We start from the raw sequence: 25,613 nt of genomic DNA, 5'->3' as shown, positions 1-25,613 counted from the left end.
GAACCAAGGGAAAGATTGCCAAGGTCATTGGTAACATGGTGTGAAGCCCCAGAATCCGGGAACCACCAATCTTCAGTAGGAGATTTAAGGGTCGTGGTAGTGAAGGCCGTTGTTGGATGCTGGGAAGCAGTCCCATGGTATCCTTGTTGAGGCTGTCGACTGGGACCTGACCCTCTTTGTAATGGAACATAATCTTTATCGAAGCGATAATATCATATTTCGGCTACATGGCCGTTTTTCCCACAGATTTGACACACCGGTCGATTTGGTTGCCAATTTCGTCTGCCACCTCTCATATTCCTACCACGTCCCCTTCCTCGTTGATACGAGCCTCGAAAGGACTGAAAATTATCTGGCTTCTGTGGAGGGGTTAGTGTCAAAACATTAACAGTAGGAGCTGGAACATTTCCATTGAGATTATAAGCCTCAATACGTCCTTCATGTGCTAGTAACAACGCACTGACATCAGAAAAAGTGAGATTCTCGGTTCGAGAGGTGACATGAACCACCACCGACTCATATTCGATTCCTATTCCTCCAAGAACATATAGGATTTGATCTTCTTCAAGAACTGGATGACCACAAGCAGCAAGAATATCCATGTAATTTTTCATCTTGCAAAGATAATCCTTCATGCTTAGATTACCTTTCTTCAGTGTTTGCAACTGAAGTTTGTAGTGCATCACTCTTGCTTTGGATCTTGAAGCAAACAAGCGTGTGACTCTCATCCAAAGCTGACTTGAGGATTCACACCCAACCATTTGGCCTTGAATACCTTCTGCCATGGAAGATAGCAAAAAAAAAAGAAAAGAAGTTGATCCTGGCGGCACCACGAAACATATTCGAGGTTGATTGTTTCTGGTCCTCCTGCTCCAGAAACAAAACGAGAAGGGATTGGGGGATTTTCAATAATATATATTTCAAGTCCCAACCCTCGGATGCTAGCAAGAACTTGCAGATTCCATAATAGGTAATTATCATCATTTAGCTTTACAGAGGTTATTTGATTGGCTGGGTTAATGATGAAAATGTTAGGATTTGTAAGAACACCATTATTGGTCATGGAGGATCCAAAATTGGCTTCCGCCATTTATGGCTCTGATACCAAATTGAAAAAGTAGAAAACAGAGGAAATGTACTGAAAAGATAATATATTAATTTCTCTTAGATTTACACTGTAGATGCCCATATTTATAATTAGCACAACTAATAAATACATGACACGTGTCTCTTTCTGTTGCAACAAATATAACAAATATTATTTCTCGAATTTTCTTTTGTTACGAAGTGTGTAATCTCCTAAAGATGATGCACCGTTGCTCCTTGTTTTATATGGGTCAATCATCCATTGTAATCATTGCGCTTCAATTAATCTTGGGGTTGATCTTGGGCCAAATCCATTGATTGCTTAACTGGTATCCCTGTAGAACATGGTTCTATTCATCACAAAAAGGACACCTACACAGCACCAATTGCTGATGTAGTGAGCGAAGATTATGTCAACTCCACCATTATGATTGGGATTCAAGAACAGATTCAGGATGAAATATCACCTCTTACACCGATGTCTCGCGAACAAACTCCAATTCAGGATGAAAGATTTCCTCTTACACCGATGACTCATGAACAACTCTAATTGCTCCTGGAACACCCATTGCTCATTTCAACTCATTGAGTTCACATGAGAACAGAGCAGTTGCTGATTCAGATATCTTGGAACCCACAAGTCCACATGAAAGCTTTGAACAACAGCCATTAGAATTTATTATTGCTTTCCCAGACGAGGTATGAGATATTGACTTTTTTTACGATGTCTAATTTATTCACAAATTGCAATCATGTTGAAGTGAGTTGATGTATGAAGTATAAGGGTGCAACGAATTTAGTCAAATGCTACTCCTTTCTTCTGAAGATCAAATTTTAATTGAGCTGACTTGAAATTTTAAAAATGAACTATTTTGAGCTTGAGTTTAGTTCAAATCAAAAGTTCAGTTCATTTGGTTCGAGCTTAATTGTTGAGATCGAACAAAATAATTTAGGCTTGAACATCGAATATCTTTAACATGTTTGAGCGCTCCTAGAAATTGAGAGTGAGAAAGCTAGTTTTTTACATTTTAGATTTTAGAAAGTTTTTGCTCTAAGGAATGTTCATCTTTTAAATATGTTTGTTGACTTTTAAGAACTTAAAGGTTTATCCCAAATAATATGTGCTTGTATATTATCAGGAAATGAATTCGTATGAAGGAGATTACCTGGAAAACGGTTAGTAAACTTTCATGTGCATATAAATCCTATATTTGCAAATAGAATACAAGTTCAATGTTGATTAACTTCTTTGTTTCCTATTGCTATGACTCCATCAATTATATTCCAACTGCATGCAGACGTGTGTTCTGCAAGAACAAGGTACGATATAAACTTCTCCCTTTTCATAAAAAATCTTTTGAAGCACATGGAAGAGATAGCTTTTATTATTTCTATTTTCTCTACAGAGCAGTGGGAATATTTCTGTACAAGAACTTCCTCTATAAGAAGAGCCGGGAAGAAGAGGATGAAGTACCTTGACCCATTTGCTGAGAGGAAAAGCGAAGAGAAATAGTGCAAGACTATTCTACGAGATACTGGTATTACGCGACTACACACTTCCACTGATCAAGCATATTAACTTCGTCGAATTTGGCATGCTTCCTTGCGTTTGAGACAATACAGGGACATAATAGTATATATCTTTTTCAGGTTCTGAAAACTGCGGAGTGTATAGATGTGAGGCAGGAGAAGGCGTATGATGATATTATGCTGCAGGAGGTTCCTCCTAAGCTCAAGCAGATAGCTTTAGAAAAACTGGTTTTGATTATGTTTAGTTGCATACACATCTTGTAACACCCGGAAATTTTAAAACGTAAATCCGCATGCATAATTAGGAGAAATTAATTTTTAATTAAGGGTTAAATGTATTTATGTGATATTATGTGATTTATATGCATGATTTAATTTATTTTAGCATTTAACCCATAATTATGGAAATTCTAAATTTTTAAGGAATTTATTATTTTGATCGCGTAGACGGGACCGTGGACGGATGAGATACCAAAATTCTTAGCCAAAAATATTTTATGAGTTTTATGAGCCTTAAAATAATATTTTAAGGTATTTTGTCAAGAAAATTTTAGTATTTAATTATATATTTATTTAAGGGTTGATTTTTAGTCAAAATTAGTCCCTTTATTGACTTTTATTAAATTTTAAAATTAGCCTATATTAATATTTCGAGATTTGAGATATTTTATCAGATTGTTATTATTATTTGAAAGTTTAAAATATTTTGTTTAAGGTATAATATCTTATATTGAGTAATATCTATTATTATTCAATTATCTACCAATAATTTAAACCTAAATCACTCCCTAATCTATCCCCAAACCCCATCAGCCGACACTCATCACTCTCACCCCCATCCCATGCCTTTCAGCAGAAAACTCATCCTCCATAGCCGATCAAACCTAGCTTTTTGGAGATTTTGGTCCGTTCGTCGTTCCGGAACCCCCGTATACGCGATATTCTTCGTCATTAAATTAAAAGGCATGTCTAAATCTTTCGTTTGGCCACCATATAAGCTATTATGCATGCATTATGTTTTTATTTTCAGAATTTTTCATGAACATCTCGAATTTCATGTAAGATTTGATGTATGTTGCATATTTGATGATTTTCCAGCCATGGTTCACGTTTTTAATTGCATGGCTCGGTCCAGGGGCAAGGGCTCAGTCAAGGGGTGTCCTAGGGTGCCTTAGGGTTGAGCAGGAGCAGGTGGTTCAGGCCGGTTTGGGCTGGGTGCGAGCTGGGGCTTGTTTTGGTCAAGGCTAGCGGCAGGTTAGGGTTTGGTGGAAGAGGCCTTTGGCTTCTTGGTTTTTGACCATGGCTCAGGCTGAGCCATGGTGGGTTAGGACCGCCCAGACGTGGGCTACGTCTGGCCAGTGGTGCTCCGGCCAGGGGCGGCCGGAGCAGGGCAGCAGCAGCCATCGCCGCCGAGAGGAGCAGAAAAGGGGGGGTTCGGGTTATGGGTTCTAGGGTAGATTCGGGTCGGGTCAGGGGCCTAGGTCGGGTTTGTAGGGTCTAAGGTCGGGTCAGGTCGGTTCGGGTTCGGGTTAAGTGGGCCGGGCTTGAGTCTTTTATTTTTTTTAAGTAATTTATGTTTAATTGGTTTTTGGGCCAATTAATTAGAAATAAAATTATTTGGGCTTCCAAATAATTTTATTTGGGATTTCAAAATTATTTTTTTAAGTTAACCCAATGATTTTTATGGGCTCGTGGACCCATAAGAATTTTTGGGCCAGTCAGTGATTTTATTGGGCCAATCCAAGAATTTTTATAAATTAATTAGTTAATGGGCCTAAATATTTCTATTTAAGCCCAATAATATTTAAGTATTTTATTTTAGTAAAAATTATAATTTTTAAAATTATTTATTTAATTATGGGCTTTAAGTTAGTTAATGGGCTTTAAGTCAGTTAAGGGGTTTAGTAGAGGGACCAGCAGTCTGGACCAACCCATGAAAAAAATAACTAAGTTCGGAATATATATTTAATTATTTTATGCATGAATTTTATATTTTAAGTATAAGTATATTTATTATGAAAATCAATTAAATATATATTACGGACATATTTTCAGTGCATGCATTCATGAAATTTTATATGATATGATTATGATTATGTATGAGTTGAGCAATAAAATATTTTCTTGATGGAAATTGAAGTAGTGTGACATAAGGGTGGTTATCCACCATATGATATATGATTTATGCGGTAGTTTACTACCATAGGAGGTGATTTATCACCGCCACGTACGTTGGTTCAAGAGACTGATCAGTCGGCACAGATAAGCGTCACACTTACGGATATGACCATAGACTGTTTCAAAAATACCATGCTCAATTATGTTATGTATGATGAAGAAAGATGATGTTTATGATTAAGATTTATGTTTCAGTATTTATGTTATGAAAAATATTTTCATGCATGCTCATGTATCATGTATATGTATTAGTATGTATGTGATGCATTATATTAAACCTTGTTATCCAAGTTTAGACATGTTGAGTCCCTAGGCTCACTACGCTTATATGGTGCAGGTGAGTCAGATGATACTTATGTAGCTCCTACCGGTGGTGAGGATGTATGAGCTCACGGAACAGTGGTCCCGTGACCGTTGCAGTTTTTAGATGATGTTTTAAGATACATTTATTTTTATGACGTTGAGTTTTTAAAACAAGTTGCATATTTTTATTTTATTATTTTCCCATATGAGAGTTTCAAACATGTATTATTTACTATTTTTGTTTCATGCATGAAACCCTTTTTAATTATTTATTTGTTTATTTTTATTTAAGTTACTACTAAGAAGTAGTATTTTATTTTAAATGTGATACATATATGTATTGTTATTATTTAAAAAAATAAATAAATTTCCGCATTTAAGTTTAAAGAGTTTTAGATGTTTTATGTTTTTATTCTAGGAATATAATGTTTTTTTGCAACAAGTAAAGATCCTACACATTAAACTTCCAAATTTGTTTTTGTTGTAAAAAATTTTCAAGGAAAAAAAAATTCCCAAGTAATTTAGTAAGATTTAACCGAGGAAAAGAAGGCAAAAGAAGGGGAGAATCGGACCTCAATTTGCTCTTTATTCAACAAACCTTATGGCTATTTATAAGAGTCATACAAACTGGATAATAAGAAATAATGCTAAAAATAGGGAACAATTATCCTCTAAGCCGAGGATCAACACATCATAGTATTATTAAATATGCATCTAAGTGAATAAATAATTAATTGTACGATGGAATTTAATTATTATTTAATAATTCTATGACAATTCAATAATTAAACAATAATTTAATAAGGAAAGTCATACAACGGTGTGTCATCTGTGTTAACACATATACATAGGTAACATTGATGAATTTTAATTTAACAATAATTAAATAATTCTACTTACTTAATTAGATATCCCAACAATTCAAACGGATGCTTAGACAGAATCATGGAAGAATTGTTCCAAATAAATTTATACAGATAACATACAATTTTCTTCCTTCCTTCTAGCACATAGAAAAACCTGCATCGAATTAAATCATAATAAAATCAAGGAACCAGATGGCAAATTATATTATGGGGTAAGCGTTATATATCAAACTAACTCACCATCTTCTGGTACGACCATCTGGACAAGTAGAGGAAGCTGGTGTTAACCCACCAGAATAACCAGAATAATCGGCCACCATCCGTTGATCAGAAGATAGGACCTTGATTACATCGTCTACCTCAGACCAATCTCTGTCTCTCGATTCGATCCAGAGTTTCATAAGTTTCTTGCGTACGTTCGGTCTCGAGAATTTCTGGGACTTGATAGTTAGGACATTGAAACAAAAACTTTGATCGAGAGGGATCCCAGGTACAAAAACTATCAGCTGAGAAACCAGCTCCTTCTTTTTCCCTCATTTGCTCCAACAACATGCGTTCATGCAGCTTCAATGTCATAAAAACGAAAAATTTAATAAATAAACCGAAAAAGCTTCAACTTTTAAGTATGTAGATGAGCAAAGCTCATGAACGACCTTTATATGATTTAAAATTCTTATGATCATAGACTTTTTCCATTGAATAAAATAACAAAGAAAGGATCTCAAATTTGATATTATAGTATACATTATGTAGCAAGGTGATTGTGTGGACTTTGTTGAACAGTGAATAGTTTGGAATATAATATGTGAGAATATTTGATGCTAGCTCTGTGCATCGCCGGAATTTTAATATATTCAGTGGAATCCTTTGAAGTCCGAGGGACAATCATTGAGTTAAGCCAATTTAGCTTGTGACTCATTCATTCCAGCTAAATTTTCACTTAAATTGTGCAGTTAAACCGTATATATCCGACCGGATGATTCAAATGGAAGCATACCAGATAACTTTTCGAAACATTCCTTCTTTCTTCCATCAGCACATAGACAAGCCTGCATCAAAACAAGATTCTTCGTAACTAAGCTCATGAGATATTATGGGGTAAGAATGTATATCAAACTCACCATCTCTTGCTACGAATTTCTTCACAAATTAGGGTGGAACCTGGTGGTATCATATCAGAACAATCGATCATCTTTTGATCAGATGATAGGATCTTGACTACTGTGTCGACCTCAGACCAGTCTCTGTCTTTCGAATTCAGGCAAGAGTTTCATCACTTTCTCACGTAGGTAGGGTGGTGCAGTTTCAAGGATTTCGGAGACCTCGTGGTTAGGACATTGAAACAAAACCTTCGCTCGAGAGGAATCAAATGGAATAGCAGTCTTTTCATTTCTCATTCGCTCGAACTGTGTGAGAGGAGGATTACCAGTCTTCAATTCTTCGAATTGCTTCAACGGCATCCACATTGATGGCGGCAAAGCACCAGTCTTTTCAGCATTCAGTTTTACAGTAAATATCAAGGGTTTCAGTGACTGCTTAGCCACATCATCGAGGTCATCGTCATCAACAAGAGCCACCGAATCCCCATCTTCATCAACGTATGTGAGCATGATCGACGCATCAGCAGCAAATTTGAAGAGGGAAAAGATCTTTTCAATCAGTCCGCGCATACTGAGATCAACAACCTTGACATTGAAACGCCTTAAAATATCGCCGTACCTTGCCTGTGATGATCAGGGAAGATAGAGAGGCTCTTTTATGTTTATATGGTAATTCATGGTAGTTATGATGGATTTCAAGTTCATCTAATAAAGTGATGAATTAGAATCCTTTTTACTTTGTAAATAATTAAGCTATGAATTTGAGATTTCTCTATGTTTCATAGTTAACGCTAAAATTATAATCGAAATCCATGGATTTGAAATACTTCAATACAAATGCAACCTAAAAGTCCTTTTGTGACAGTTTCCCATTGCTGGAATATTAGGCACGACAAAAACTTTATTTGGGGCATGAAAAAATCAATGAGTTTATTGCATTATTTTCACTGCGTATCTGGAGAAAAAACGAAACCATACAACGTCATCCATCACCTTAAGCTAGCTTGCCTCTGCAATCTCCGTATTATTTTTGTCATTCTTTTCTATGTTGCATTCTTGAGTACTCAATTCCCTTGTATTACCGATTTCTTGATCTTGGTTGCTGGTTTCCATATCATTCTGAAAACTGTGCTTGGCTCGGCCCGAAGTTGGCGTGACACTTGCTGAAGTATCGATCATGACATCGCGGCCTCCATCTTTTCTAGAGTTGGACTGGTTTACCAAATAGTTGAGCCACAACAAGAGCTCAAGAATATGAGCTTCTGTCTTTTGCCTGTCCGCGTGTTGGAGCGTCTCCATTTGCATAACATCAATTGTTCCAACTGCCCTTCCATTGAGTTCAGACAAAACCATGTTTACTAGTTCCAAAATATTATCAAGAATATAAGCAGATAAATATAAATAAACAAATAATCCATTAAAAGCAGTAGTACTAGGTACTAACCCGGCGTTTGCCCACTCTCCGACCCAACCAAATCCGTGATGAGCTCTGTAGACGTATATGATCAAGAAAAGGTATTCAGTATATGGGAGAAAAGGCAGTTTAGATCTGTGAACTTGATCAACATTTGAATCTTTCTTGACTGTGTTTGTGGCCATAGTAGCAAGCCAACACAACGTCTTTTCCATCTCGTCCTTGATGTCTGCCACAGTGAGCTTCGAACAAGCAAAAATTCGAGCTTGTGTTTTTCAGGATAGGCTAACAACAGCTGATATTGGAAGAAATTAACATATACGTACAAGCTTGTACCTTCTTCTCAATGGGGAAAAAATGTATTTTGGATCGTAAAGAAGCTTTGAAGTTCGGTGTCAAGCTCTGATACAATGCATCTCTTGAGTTTGGAGGCAAGGAATTTGAACGTGCTGCCTGGATCACAGGAGAAACTCGGTTCACGAAATGAAACTGATAGAATGGAAATGAGTGGGACAAAAACCAACTACTTACTCACAATTGAGTCAATTTGGAGAATGATATTAGCATAATGTAATGCGAGTCCCACAGATCCTAACTTTTGCTGATGAGTAATGGTTCCTTTTGCTGGTGTTTTGTCTTCTGATTATGAATAACGAAGATGAAACGATCTCAAAAGGCGCATAAAGTTACATCAGAATCATTATGGATGCTCACTTCAAGTACAAAGATGATAACTTCCTTTGAGATTGAAATGCTACCTGTGTTGCCAAAGGCAGTGCTTATTTCTTGATTTAAAAATAGCACGATATCTACTAGCTTCTCCATAACCTGCCATATGGTATTAGACAGAACTTGCAAAGAAACGTCCCGGATATTTTGACAGAGGGGAAAGGACAGCAGCAAAGATTCAACAAATCAAGCCATGTTATAAATACTGGATAGTTTTGAAAGTTTACAAGATCAAATGTGTTGGCGACTATTATTGAAGATTCTAGGCTCGTAGTGCAGAGACAGAAGTTTATCCATGAAAATAAGCTGAGTGATAGCTACCTCTTCCATGCTTCTGAACCACAGTGATTTCTTTTTCAAGTTTTTCACGAACTTCCTTTGGCTTTTCAGTTCCGCTGCCAAAATGGTTAGGCTTCTGTCCGTGTCACCTACAATCAATCAAAATATCTGTTGGCAGGGGCATGTTGGCATGAATTTATCATAAAGACATTGAATAAAGTTCATGTAACCTCTTCCTGTGGCATTGAATTTGATCTCCTCTATTCGTTGAAACTGATAATCTTGTTCAAGCCTGTCCAACGTGAGCAGCTCCCGGTGTAGTTCCTGTGGACAAATGGATGCGGTAAAACAAATTTCTGCACAATCTGTTGGCATTTTTGTAATGAAACACAGTTGAGAATGGTAGAGAAGAAAATATAATACTAACAGCTGTAAGTTGAACCAAGCTCATCAGTTGCAGCATCATTGATTCTGCTAGTTCCCTTGATTGATTCTGAGGGGTGCGGTTTCTGCTGCGTCTAGAAATGTAAAACTTTGCAATGATGGTTAAAATTCAAAATGACCCTAGAACAAAAAAAGATGGATAAAGTTATCACGATTTACTTCTCGAAGAAACGGTCCAAGTCGTGCCACTGAGGATCTTTACATCGGTTCCCAAAACGAACCACTTCTCCAGAGAAAACTTTCAGCTCTTTCCTGTGACAAAATTTCACGACTCAAAAGAGTTAAAACTGCTGATGCGACACAAACATCATTCACTCTGTCTGTAATCTTTACATAACTGACCTTTTGTCTGTGGCAACAATCCTTAAAAGTTCATCCATGTCTTCAGATACCAACTGTTGAACACCTACTGCAGGAAGCACTACCTCTTTGAGTTGTCGAATGCTTCGCCTCGAAAGAGATTGCATAAGAGTTGAAGCTTTGAGAATCGTGTTAGCAACCTCAAAAGCTAGAATCGAAAGCTTAGTGGTTTTGATCGCTGTTGTTCCTGCAACAAATCCACCAGTTAAGCTCACACTGCTCCCAAGTCTCCCCACACTTCCAGAGTCCTTTCAAGTCGAAAACTGCCGACTCGGCCCAAACCAGAACTCGAATCTGAAACCTGCAAAAAGTTTGAATAGCTAAAGATTTATCATACGGGTCATTCTCAATTCTCAGATCAACATAATAAACTTGTGTCATGGCCACCAATAACGAGAGGACGAAATTTCATATTGTCGTATGCATTCTATAAACAAGAAACTATACATGCTAGATGAAAATTTCAAGAGAAAAAAAGGATGGTAGCTACTTCATTTGATACCCTCTACCTCTCCAGCCAGGTGTTCTTAACAAAAAAATACAACAAAAACCGAAATTTTTGATCGAAAATGAAACGACAAAACAGCGATCAATCCACAAGAGTATTATAACCACCTTGGTGGCTCTCAATGATCTGGATTTCAAGGATGCACTCCGCTGGTACCGCGGAATCCCATCGTAAAACTCATCACCATTACTACTTGTGTTGTTCCGAACCGAATATCTTGGATATTCTTTCACTACTACATGTTTTTCCATGGTTTCTTTCACAGCAGGTGGTGTCATCAGAACCTTAGCAGCATCCACATGCACCTGCTTCCTCTCATGATACAGTTTTCCTCCATCCATGTTTCTGCCTGCATAAGGATTCGGCTTCGGGTTCTGCTTCGAACATAGCCCTCCCATCTTTCTCTTCTCCCTTTTCCTTGAGAAAAACACAACAGTTTTAACATCAACGAGATTCCAAAAGTCAATATGCTGAAGCAAATGCAAGTCACAAAGAAAGTCTCTGGTTCATACTAGTAAAAGTGAAAGATCTCGTGTTGTGTGATTAATTACTTAGGGGAAAAACTGTTCAAAGAGCGTTAGTGTTTTGTATGATTTGTTGGTGATAAAAGGATGTGAAAACAGAGGAAATAAAATGGTTGCTGCCGAATGACTTTAGGACACAGGGCCTACCACATTGGACTAGGGACCATTCCATTTATCAGATTTTAGAAGGTTCCATTATTAGTGGAAAAGTAATTAATTGGTGGGATTATCCTAATGTCCAATTCATCCTTTTCTCATTGGATGGCGTTTTGTATTCAATGTTGTATGTGAAATTCCGATCAAATATCATTTTGTCCAAACTCTATTTTTCTCGATGAATGTTTTTCTCCTTGTATGTCTATTTGCAATTAATTTAACATTTGGATCAAACATCACTTTTAAATAAAACTATTTGATTTTAAGCAATGCGTCGTATATCTCAAAAATATTTGTTTCCTAAAACACATGTGGACCAATGAAACAAATGTTCTATGGGTAAGTGTCCAGTCCCTGAACCCAAACCTAAATTGGTGATAAGTCCCTGTCAAAAAAAATTTGTTTGAACTCCATGGACTCACATGTTTTTTCTAGGATGAAATTTGGTATAAAAAATTGAAAATATGGTACGAATACATTATATTCGAGCACTAATTTTCAAGATCGAGTATAAAAAAATTAAAATTTTGAGTATAAAACCCGAACATCTTTATTAATATGAACTTGCAACATATGTTTGAATATTCAAAAATTATATATTTATATCAGATCTAACACATTTGATATTCAAAAATCATATATTAGTACCATATTTTCAATATTTTGTACTGATTCTCATCCATACAAGATAAATGTGTTATTAATATTAGTATTTTTTTAGTACTTAAAAATCATATATTTGCATCAGATCTAATACATTTGATACTCATATATCATATATTAGTACCGTATTTCTAATATTTTGAAGAATCATAATCACCATATAACTAGTTTTTGGATTTCAATTAAGTTAAGCATAAATTAACACATAATTTGGATTTAAGAAACACACAAAATTGATTTTTTTAAGCTAAAATCTAACAATCATTTTTTTAGTGATTGCAAACACTTCCTTAATTTTTTAAACCTAGCCCACTGGCCATTTATTGTTGTCACGCCCCGGGCCCAGGCCCGCGACTGTACACAATGGACCCCTATAGCAACTACTTTGTATTCGTCCTCGCTTTACGAAAATGATTAACCCAAGTCGCTATAGAAGTCCATTGTAGCTCATTTTAAACACATTTTAAACCTTTCATTTTTCCATGTGGGACAGAGGTCTCACAATCACCCCTTCTTCAGAACGCGACGTCCTCGTCGCGACCTGACCTATCGATCCACCAGCACCGGGAATCTAGAGGTGGCTCCTACGGGTTCAAGAGGCGGCTCCCGTCATGTAGCACTTTTCTCCGCAGGTTCAAGAGGTGGCTCCCACGCACGTAGCACTTTGTCCCGCATAACGCTTATTTCCTGGGGTCTTCGGGCTGGTGACCGTCTCTGATACCATTATGTCACGCCCTGGGCCCAAGCCCACGCCTGCGCGACTGCACACAATGGGCCCCTATAGCAACTACTTCGTATTCGTCATCGCTTTACGAAAATGATTAACCCAAGTTGCTATAGAAGTCAATTGTAGCTCATTTTAAACCTTTCATTTTTTCCATGTGGGACAGAAGTCTCACAATTGTTCTTTGTTTTTCCTCAGTGCAATATTATTTTATTAGGTTTGAAAACGTAATTATTCGGAGATTTTAGGGAGTGTTTGCAAAAGATTATGTTTTTGTAGAAGTGATTAATTTATAAGTTATAAAAAAATTAAGAAAAATCAAAAGTTGATAGTGTTTGGAAACAAATATGAAAATCTAAAAATCAAATCTAGGTAGTGTTTGATAAACAAGTGATTAGATTGATTTTAACATTGACTTTTTTATTAGAATCATTTTTAGTGAATCATAATTACCGTTTGATTAGCTTTTGAATTTTAATTAAGTTAAGCATAAGCTAACACATAATCTGAATTTAAAACACACACGAAAGTAATTTTCTTAAGCCAAAATCTAACAATAATTTTTTTTAACAATCGTCCTTTAATCTATCGACAAAACTGATTCTGACCAAACATTTGACAATGGATGCTTTTTAAATATTTTACTCATTTTTCACATTGACTTATTATTTTAAATAACTGGCTATAACAATGATTGAAACATTTTTTTTATTGATTTAATCTTTTTAATATACTTTTTAAAATTATAGATTTATAAAAAAATTAAGAAAAAATAAAAAATTGGTAGTGTTTGGAAATTAATGCGAAAATTTAAAAATAAAAGTTGGGTAGTGTTTGATAAATAAATGATAAGAGTGATTTTAATATTGACATTTTTATTAGAATCAATTTTGAAGAATCATAAGGTAGTTTTTTGAGAGAGCTTTTAGAAAACACTTATCAGTTTCTCATTAACAAAATTTCATAAAATTAAAAAATTTTGTTAATGAAAAGCTGAGAAGTACTTCCTAGAAGCTCTCCCAAACATTAAAATATGACTAGTTTTTGGATTTCAATTAAGTTAAGTATAAGTTAACACATAATTTAAGTTTAAAAAACACAAAAGAGATTTTTAAAGCCAAAATCTAACGATTATTTTTTTTTAGTAATTGAAAATATTAACTTTAATATTAGATTGACACAAGTCATCAACAAATCCATTATTTCATATATGGATATAAATGTTTTTAATATAATAAAAATTTTAGTAAGTTTTTATTGAGTAATTATATCCAAGTTAAAGGCGGGAAAATCCCAAAACCAAAAATAGCTTATTAGCTTGCCACAAGGCCAAGACATTTACATTACATTACAACAAACAGCTGCAATGCGGGCGCTGAACGTGGAGGAGAAGCCGTCGGTGGCTAAGGCGGTGGCGGGAATACTCTCCAAGAACCCAGCCAGCAGCGGGCTGAGGGTGAGAGACGGACGGTCGAGATTCAACAGGATCTTCGAGTTTAATTACTCCTTTCAAAATCAACAATTCCAAATGGCATTCACGTCAGTCACCGGCCATCTCATGGAGATTGAATTCGACGAATGATATCGGAAATGGCATTCCTGCGACCCCGTCGATCTATTTAAACGGGTTATGTAATATGCGTGGATTATGATAATGTGGTCGTCCGCTTCACATTTTGCTCTAAAGATTTTATCTTGTTGTTGAGTTTAGATAGATACTTTAGCTATTGCTGTTGGGTTATTCTTTCGGTGGAAGCCAATTTTTTTTTTTGTATATTGATATTTGTCAATGCACTAGAGTTATGTATCCACTGTTATGTTATGGATTATGCCGGAGTGATCATGAAGATAATAAAATTGCGGAATAAAACAATCTAACGAGAACACCAAGATTTACGTGGTTCACCCAATATAGGCTACGTCCACGGAGCTGCTGCAATATTTATAACCAGAAAAATATTACAAGTGTATACAAAACATATATCTCTCACCAACCCAAACCCCGAGTATTACCGAGAAATAATTCTCTAACTCACAAGAGATCTCCAAAAAAAACACTCCTTTTTTTTTTCTCTCTTTATTTTCTTCTCTCTTTGTTAATACAAAAGAAGAGAAGAATGGGATGATTTAATCTGCCGAATGAGGAGCCTATTTATAGGCAAATTTGCTCATGAATGCAAGATGGAGAATTGGTCACGTTGCTTTTCCAATTTCCACAAAAGACAGCAACTTAGTCAAATAAAGTTTGCTGAATTCACCTAATATTTTTCCCACTTGAAGACTTGATTTTAATCATGGCTTCACACAGTCAATGCAGCAGCTCAGGCTTCCTCTCTTATACTTGCAGTCCAACTGAAGTCGAGCATAACTTCAGTTTGTCAGTGGTCACCGCCTTTGTGAACATATCAGCTGGGTTTTTAATTCCAGAAATCTTTTCAAGCATCAAGATTCCATCTTCCAAAACTGATCTAATGAAATGGTACCGAACCTGTATATGCTTCGTCCTAGCATGATAAACAGGATTCTTTGCCAAATGAATAGCACTCTAACTGTCACAGTATAACGTGCTATCCTCAAGCTTCTGGCCCAACTCCTCAAGGAATGATCTCAACCATATCATCTCCTTGCTAGCTTCTGTCACTGCAACATACTCAGCTTTAGTAGTTGAAAGCGCAACAATCTTTTGCAACTTGGACACCCAGCTTACTGTCGTACCACCCAATGTGAACACATATCCAGTAGTACTCTTCCTGCCATCTAGGTCACCACCCATGTTGGCATCTACAAAACCTTGTAAGCCTTAATTTGACTTTCTGAAGCACAGAGATGAACTAATAGTACCTTTCAAATATCTGAGAATCCACTTCACTGCTTCCCAATGTTGCTTCCCTGGATTGCTCATAAACCTGCTCACAACTCCCACTGCATGTGCTATGTCTGGTCTGGTGCACACCATTGCATACATGAGGCTTCCGACAGCAGATGCATAAGGAACCTTATTCATATAAGTATGCTCCTGCTCCGTTGATGGTGATTGGGCTTTGGTTAGTTTGAAATGACTAGCCAAAGGAGTACTAACCGGTTTAGCTTCATCCAGGTTGAATCTGCTAACCACATTTTTCACGTACTCTGCCTGAGATAACTTCAAGACTCCGTTCACCCTATCTCTCAAGATCCTCATACCAAGAATTTGTTTTGCAGCTTCCAAATCCTTCATTGCAAATTCCTTTGATAACTCTCTCTTGAGTTTATCAATCTCCTCCAGACAAAATCCTGCTATCAACATGTCATCCACATATAGCAGTATAATGATATAAGAACCATCAATCTTTTTCACATAACAACAGTGATCCGCTTGGCACCTCAGGAAACCGTTGTTATTCATGAATCCGTCAAACTTCTTGTACCACTGTCTTGGAGCTTGTTTGAGACCGTACAAGCTCTTCTGAAGTTTGCATACCATTTTCTCCTTCCCTCGTACTTCGAATCCCTATGGCTGCTTCATATAAATTTCTTCATCCAAGTCACCATAAAGAAATGCCGTCTTTACATCCAACTGCTCCAGATGTAAATCTTCCTTAGCCACTAGTCCAAGTACTGTTCTGAGAGTGGTTAACTTAACCACTGGAAAGAAAATCTCGGTGTAATCAACGCCTTCTCTTTGTTGAAATCCTTTTACAACAAGTCTTGCCTTGTACCGCTTGCTACCATCAACTTCTTCTTTGATCCGGTACACCCACTTGTTGTGTAATGCCTTCTTGTCTTCCGGAAGTTCAGTCAACTTCCACGTCTGATTGGATGACAGTGAATCCATCTCATCTTCCATGGCTAACTCCCACTTGATTGAATCATCGTTTTGCATCGCTTCTTCAAAGGTCTCAGGTTCACCTTTATCAGTCAGCAAAATATAGTGAAGTGCAGGAGAGCATTTCTGAGGTGGTCTGATTGTTCTCGACGATCTCCTGAGTTCAATTTTTGGAGTTTGTGGGTCATCATATTGTGCAATTTCTTCCTCCTGGTTACTATCCCCTGACTCATTCACAGGAATATCAATCAATGGCACTTCATTTGACTTCTGAACTTTAGGACATTTATCTCCAGTTGGAATGTCTGAGTTGTCCTTGTACAAAACTTGCTCATTGAAAATGATGTCTTTGCTCCGAATGATCTTCCGATTTTGGTCATCCCAGAACCGATAACCAAACTCATTATCTCCATAACCAATAAAGAAACACTTCTTTGATTTCGGATCAAGTTTCGTTCTGTTGGTTGAATTGATGTGAACATATGAGAGACAACCAAACACTTTCAAGAACGAAAGGTTTACTCCTTTGCCGCTCCAGACCTCCTCTGGTATTCTGCAATCAAGTGGTACCGAAGGTCCTCTGTTGATCAGATATGCTGCAGTGTTAACTGCATCAGCCCAAAATGATTTCGGCAATCCATCGTGCAATCTCATGCTCCTGGCTCGCTCATTAAGGGTCCTGTTCATTCTTTCAGCTACACCATTCTGTTGAGGTGTACCAGGAATGGTTTTTTCCATATTGATCCCGTTCTGTGCACAATACTTCTTGAACTCAAAATCTTCATATTCTCCACCATTATCAGACCGTAAACACTTCACTTTCAAGTTGGTCTCATTCTCCACCATGACTTTCCATCTTTTAAATGTTTCGTAAACATCAGATTTATTTTTCAAAAAATAAACACAGACCTTTCTGCTCGAATCGTCGATGAATGTGACAGTATCTTGAGCCTCCAAGGGATGTCACAGGAGATGGTCCCCATACATCAGTATGAATCAACTCCAACTTTGCTGCTTTTGGATCTCTACCGCCTTTTGAAAAGCTCACCCTTTTCTGCTTTTCAAGAACACAACTTTCACACATTTTGTGTTCGACAGTTTTTAACTCCGGTAGCTTCCCTTTTGATATCAGCATCTTCATTCCTTTCTCACTCATATTTCCAAGTTTATAGTGCCATAGACTTGAGTTAGCTCCAGCATCCACAGCTGCTAACATGTTTCTGCAACTGGAAGTTATGTACAGGGTTCCAGTTTGAGTTAGCTCCAGCATCCACAACTGCTAACATGTTTCTGCAACTGGAAGTTATGTACAGGGTTCCAGTTTTCGTTCCTCGAGCAATAATCATGGCTCATTTGCTCACTTTTCAAGAGCCATCACCAGAGGTCACTTTATGGCCTTCGTCATCGAGCTGTCCTACTGAGATCAGATTTCGGGTCAACTTTGGTACATGCCTCACTTTGTTGAGCTTCCAGATGGATCCGTTTGACATTTTCAAACTGATATCACCCATACCATCTATTTCCAACGGTTTTCCATTAGCCAAAAAAACTTTTCCGTAATTACCAGCAATGTAATTACTGAATACATCACGATCACCGGTGGTATGAAATGAAGCTCCCGAATCCATAACCCACGAATCAACCGGGCTTTCCATGGATAATACTAAGGCATCATGTACATCCTCAGTAACAATATTTGCATTATTCTTGGGTGATCTGCAGTCCTTTTTCATGTGATCAGTTTCACCACAGCTCCAGCACTTCAATTTCTTTTCGAAGGTATTTTTGTCTTTTCCACTCCTTGATTTGGATCTGCCACGCCATCGGTTAGAACCTTTTTCGCTACTCTTGCCCCTACTTCTGTTTTCGAGATTTAGGGCAGATCTCGATGATGTTGCCTCTCCCGAATCCCTCCTGCGAACTTCTTCACCAAGGATTCGATCTCTGACATCATTGAATTGTAACTTTTCTTTTCCAGCAGAATTGCTAACCGCTGCCCGCATCGGCTCCCAAACATTTGGTAAAGATGCCAAAAGAATAAGTGCACGAATCTCATCATCAAATTTAATTTCATCCGATGTTAGCTGGGAAACAATCGTGTTGAATTCATTGATGTGTGCTGCCACCGAAGCACCTTCCTCCATCTTCAAGTTGAATAACTTTTTCATGAGGAACACTTTATTATTTGCTGATGGCTTCTCGTACATGTCCGATAAAATGGACATCATCTCCTCCGTGGTTTTTGCCTCCGCCACATTGTGTGCCACGTTCTTTGTTAGGGTCAATCGTATTACCCCTAACACTTGTCGGTCAAGAAGCTCCCACTCATCATCCTCCATCTTTTCTGGCTTCACCCCGGATAGAGGTTGATGTAACTTTTTGCTATACAGATAATCTTTAATCTGTAACCGCCAGAACGTGAAATCTCTACCATCGAACTTATTGATTCACGGTCCCGATCCGTCATTTCCGGCCATCGCTTCTCCTGCCTTAATAAAATTTCAAAAAATATTTTCTGATGTGGAAGATCAGACAAAGCTGCAACCACAGAGCATATTCAGAATTTTAAGAAATTTTTCACCAAGGCTCCCGGAAACCGTAACTGCTTTGATACTAGTTGTTATGGATTATGCCGGAGTGATCATGACGATAATAAAATTGCGTAATAAAACAATCAACGAGAACACCAAGATTTACGTGGTTCACCCAATATAGGCTACGTCCACGGAGCAGCTGCAATATTTATAACCGAAGAAATATTACAAGTGTATACAAAACACTATATCTCTCACCAACCCAAACCCCGAGTATTACTGAGAAATAATTCTCTAACTCACAAAGATCTCCAAAAAAAACACTACTTTTTTTTTCTCTTTCTTTATTTTCTTCTATCTTTGTTAATACAAAAGAAGAGAAGAATGAGATGCTATAAATATTATATGGTCGGTTATACCGCCTAATCGAGTCCGTTAATATTCGTGGTGTTCTTTGCAAAAGTATGCTCGATTTAATTTGCCGAATGAGGAGCCTATTTATAGGCAAATTTTCTCATAAATGCAAGATGGAGAATTGGCCACGTTGCTTTTCCAATTTCCACAAAAGACAGCAACTTAGTCAAATAAAGTTTGCTGAATTCACCTAACATGTTATGCATCGTGCATCAGAGTTCAACAAAACCAGTAGTTTGGTTTCTGAGAGGGTTTGTATTAATTGTTGTTGAATGGTTCATTTGATGGAAGCATCTGAAACTGTGATACATTCCCTTTTTACGCGCGTGCCTGATGAGGTTGATGTTTTAGTGTTTATCACGTTAAGAAATTTATTTAAACAAGGCACAATCTGCCACACGGAGATTCTATCTGCCAATATTAAGTATTTACATGTTTAAAGATTATTTATTTTGTTCTGGAGGCATGATGATCTATGATGAAATGTTGGGTTCTTCTTTTTTATGTTTACCAGAATTTTAAATCTTTGAAGTTTGAAATAGTAAAAGTATTGAATGGAAGTTGTTTTTGAAGGAATAACACTTGAGCATGGCCAATTGTAACTAGGTTTTCGTGGACGACGACAATGGGCTAGATAAACTATTATTTTGAAAATCCTGTAAAAGATCCTGCATAAATATCTATCGAAGAATGGACAAATGACCAATATTATTATACTTGATCTCTGAATTTTGTTGTTCGTTATCACAACGAGAGGTTTGCTCACGTCCTTTTGGCTAATTTAGGATAAGTCAGACATCCAAAAGACACTGGAGGAAGAAGCTAGAAAGTGTCAATGGCTTATCTTGTGGCTTGATTGTGATAGAGAAGGTGAAAATATAGCATTTGAGGTTGTAGAAGTCTGTACACGAGCAAATCGTAATCTCAACATCTGGAGAGCTCGTTTCTCTGCCTTAATCGATAGGTCTCGACGGTTAGTTGATATTATACACTTGATTGTCTTCTCATTTACATTGATTGTCATTGATTAACAAATTTTTCATTCTCAGGGATATTCATTATGCGGTGCAGCACCTTGTTCGGCCTAATTAGTTGTTTGCTAATGCTGTAGATGTTCGACAAGTGAGTTAATATTTCATCGTGTTTTCATATTTATCTGTCGACTCTGATAACCTTCTTTCACTTTATTATTCAATTTCTTTTAGCTATCCGTTGTGTGCCATTTTCCCCGTCTTTACAAATTTATCTCTAATACAAAATCTCTAAATGGTGCTGGCAACGAAACAAGAGGCTTGTGTTGAATTTTGAAGAATAAAAATGGGCTGAAAAATAAACTTGAGCAGAGAAGAACTTTTGCAGGCAGAGTATTTCCTTCAAAGATGGAGGAAAAATTACACGTACAAAAAAAGCTATTCATTTTATCTAGTGGATAGTAAAATAAAATACTATCTATGACTTTGACTACTATTCTAAGCCACAAAAGTCAAAATATTCAGTACATTAAAATAATTAAATACTATATTTCTCCCCCTTAATGTACTGATCTACAACTCCAAGAAGCTTTCTCATTTTCAGAAACTTGTCTTTGGGAAGAGCTTTGGTTAGAATGTCTGCAAGTTGATCTTCAGACCTGCAATAAGTGAGCTGAACTTCATCATCTTCAATTGCTTCTCGAATGAAATGATACTTGATAGATATATGCCTTGTTCGACTGTGAAAAACTGGATTCTTCCCCATTGCAATTGCAGATTTGTTGTCACAAAATAGTTCGGTGGCAACTTTTTGTTTCATTCCAATATCTTCAAGAATTTTTCTCAACCAATTGATTTGAGAAGTTGCAATAGCAGCTGAAACATATTCAGCTTCGGCAGAAGATTGAGCAACCGTTTGTTGTTTTTTTTTATGCCCAAGAAAACACACTTGAGCCAAGAGAAAAAACATAACCTGAAGTACTCTTCATGTCATCCAAACATCCAGCCCAATCACTATCACAATATCCTTCTAACTTCAATTTGCAACCTCTCCAATATTTAACACCAAAGTTGGTTGTTCCTCTAATATATCTCAGCACCCTTTTTCCAGCTCCAAGGTGTGCTTGACTATGATTATTCATAAATCTCGACAACAAAATTGTGGCAAACATGATATCCGGTCTCGTGGCAGTTAGATACAACAACTTTCCAACCAAACTTCTAAACAAAGTAGCATCAACCTTTTTCTCACCATCTTCTTTTTTTAGTTTCTCATTCACTACCATTGGAATGGTAGTTGGATTGCGATCACACATGCCAAACTTCTTCAAAATATTTTCAGCATATTTCTTTTGGCAAATGAACACACCATCATTTTCTTGATAAATTTCCATACCCAAAAAATGATGAAGCAGCCCCATGTCACTCATTTCATATTTTCTCATCATCACATTTTTGAACTCAAAGATCATATTCTCATCATTACCACAAAACAATAAATCATCGACATATAAGGCAACAATAAGCATCAATTTACCTTGAGTTTTCACGTACAAGGTAGGCTCACTTTTGCTTTTCTTGAAACCTTGATGGTTGAAATACGAATCAATTTGGATGTACCAAGCTCTTGGAGCTTGTTTGAGTCCGTATAAAGCTTTTTTCAATCGGTATACTTCATCTTCTCTTCCTTTCAACACAAATCCTTGAGGTTGTTCCACAAAAATCTCTTCAATCAATTCTCCATTTAAAAAGGCTGATTTTATATCAAGTTGATGCAATTTCCATCCTTGTTGGGCTGCCAATGCAATAAGCATTCGAATTGTATCCAAACGAGCAACCGGTGCAAAAGTTTCTTGAAAATCAACTCCATATTGTTGAGTGTAGCCTTTGGCTACAAGTCTTGCCTTGTTTCTTTGAAAAGAACCATCCTCATTGAATTTCACCTTATAAATCCACTTCACACCAACAACTTCTTTATGGTTCGGTCTTTCAACTAATTGTTGGAAAACGGTGTTCAGATCAATTAGAATTGATACCCGGTGCAGCGGAAGTTTAAAAATTTATTTTATTAATATGGAACGATTCCATATCTGGGTATCAAAACTTTTACGATTAAATTTGTGTAAGTAAAATAAATAATCACTATTAAATATTTTACCTTTGTCAAGCAAAAGCTTGATTGTGGACTCCAACAGAATTTAATCTGCTCTTCTTGTAAATCCCGGGAACTGATGGCATCACGATCTTTCTCCGGAATTAGGTCCACGAATGGAAAACAGAAACCCTCTGATTGACTGCACTAGAAATCAATCAGAAGTTTGCGTAGAGAATAAACAGATATGATCTGTTAATTCAGAATTGTAATTTTTCACAAAAATCACAAGACTGAATTTTCTCCGAAAAGGGACAAGGATTTTCGAAAAACCCTTAGAAAATAATATGTGGTGTTTTTGAAAATTCTAATAATTAATTGCATGCAATTTTCGAACACTGCACATATATTTATAGATAATTTCTAGTTATAATTGTATCAGGACTCTAACTCCTTAAAGCCCACAATCCATAACTTAAGCCCAACAAGCCAAGCCTGTTGTTATAGAAATTAATATAAAATTCATCGTGACTCCGATTGATAAACTGATTTCACCAATATGCACAGAAACCATTTCTGCATCTTTTAGAGTCAAGATAATTTTTCTGAATCCGAATTCAGTGATTTCCAAAAATGCCCATCCCTATGTCATTTTAGGAAATCTCACTCCCTTTAGTTAAGAATTCCAACTTCTCTTTCATTAAATTTAACTCTTTAAATTTAACTATCTCTACGGGGTTTTAGTAAACCATTACTTGTGTAACCCTCAATGGTTCAGGAATACAGCTAGCCGCGGGCTCACAACTCCTTGTGACTCGGAACAACAATTTCCGACTTACCCATCGAATCATGGTAAGAGCGCCTAGCAACATCGCCCCATGATTCCCTAGGTATTACTGATAGTGCCTGCAAGAACCAGTAGATTTTGGTTAGCGTACAGTACGGTCCCTTCATCCATATATCCCGATCGAATCAACAACCATTGGTGCATCGAGAGTCGTTCGAGATTCGATAACTATGCATAACATCTTGGAGATCAAATAGTGACATCGCATGTGTTACTAGGATAACCCATTAACCTAAAACACATCATGTACTCTGGCCAGAGATTCGTCATACTAATATCTCCTCAGATCATATAGGATATCCACACTCGCAAGTATGTGGTGAATCCTTGACAACAAAGCATCGACTCCTATATGTGTCGTAACTGTACCCAATCCCGACACCTGATGACCCCAATAGAGTCGGTAAACGAGTCAAAGTACAGTACTAGCATATAGAGTCTCAATGATGTTTCAAGTAATAAGGACTAATGGTGTACAACCAAAACCGCGAACTTTATCCACTCGATAAGTGATAACCACTTGGAAAGTCCGAATAGGGTAGTTCGATCATTCATCATATGAATATCCATTTGCATGCTTTGAACATCTCTATGTTCCATACCAATGAAACGTGGTACTCGGCATCGCAAAATGCTAGTCTCAATCTCGAGCGATCCTTATCCTTATTTGCGGACAGCTCAATTGACTAGGAACAGTTTAGAATATACAGTGACTATAAGATGTGTTCCATGATAGCCATCATCATGTGCTACCACATCTTACATACACTATAGTATATTCAAGGTCTTCATCTAAACAACAATAGTATATCACAATATAACAATATGAAGGAAGATAAAGTCAATGTCATGATAAAAGTGTAAATTATATTTAAACAAAAGATTGTTTACATAAAGAGTCATCAAAGCCCTTAGCCACAAGTTGGCTAACCGAGCACCCACTCTTTCACTAATTCCCATGTCTTATTCTTCTCAATGACACATATTTCTTTTTTCATTGCCTTTTTCCAAGTATCTTATTTGATTGATTCATCAAAATTTTCTAATTCAATCGTGCAGAAATTACACCTTGCATAAACATCATTTAAGTTTCTCATCTTTGGTGTATTGGGACTTGATGAAGAAGAACTTGAACTTGAAGATGAGTTACTAGAGGATGGAAAATCTGTTTCTGCCTGTGAAATAAATTCATCATTTTCATCAACTTCTCTTGCTGAATTTTGTTGGTCATTAAGAGAAAATGCAGCACCTTTCTCAACCTCATTCTTATCCCAATTCCAAACTGAATTCTCATCAAATATGACATCTCTGCTGCTTATTATATTTCTATTTTTCAGATTATAGAGGCGATATCCCTTCGACATGCTGCTATAACCAACAAAAATACATTTCACACTAGTTTCATCAAGTTTTTGTCTCTTCTCTTTTGGAATCTGTGCATAACAAACTGATCCAAAAATTTTCAAGTGCTTCACCGATGGCTTTTTGCCACTCCATGCTTCAAGAGGTGTTTTGTCCATCAAAGCTTTTGTTGGACATCTATTTAACACATAAACAGCCATGTATACCGCTTCAACCCAAAAAGTTTTAGGCAAACCTTTAGCATGTAACATTGATTTTGCCATTTCCATCACGGTTTGATTTTTTCTTTCAGATACACCATTTTGTTGTGGGGTGTATGAGACAGTAAGCTGTCTTGCAACACCTTCTTCATCACAAAACTTATCAAATTCATTAGAATTATATTCTTTTCCATTATCTGTCCTTAGAACTTTAATGGCATATCCATTTTGTTTTTCAATGAAATTCTTGAACTTCCGAAAAATGTTAAACACCTCATATTTGGCTCTCATGAAATATATCCAAGTCATGCGGGTAAAATCATCAATGAAAAGGATGAAATACCTGTTATTTCCATGAGAGAGTGTCGACATAGGTCCGCACACATCTGAATGCACAAGTTCTAGAGGCCTCTTTGCTCTCCATGCTCCACTTTTAGGAAAAGATTGTCTATGATGCTTTCCAAGAGCACAACCTTCACAAACATGCTGAATTTCTTCAATTTTTGGAAGTCCATGTACCATAT

At 36.8% G+C, this 25,613-nt stretch overlaps 1 pseudogene; it reads right to left on the bottom strand.

The window, feature by feature from the left end:
* Positions 1-7,704: 7,704 nt before the first annotated feature.
* Positions 7,705-11,379, bottom strand: LOC140863212 (protein PSK SIMULATOR 1-like; annotated as a pseudogene).
* Positions 11,380-25,613: the final 14,234 nt, after the last annotated feature.

This window comes from Henckelia pumila, chromosome 4 (genome assembly GCF_033568475.1).
Source record: "Henckelia pumila isolate YLH828 chromosome 4, ASM3356847v2, whole genome shotgun sequence".
NCBI lineage: Eukaryota > Viridiplantae > Streptophyta > Magnoliopsida > Lamiales > Gesneriaceae > Henckelia > Henckelia pumila.
Note: the sequence above shows the minus strand (reverse complement) of the source record. Positions and strands in the feature narration are given on the sequence as shown.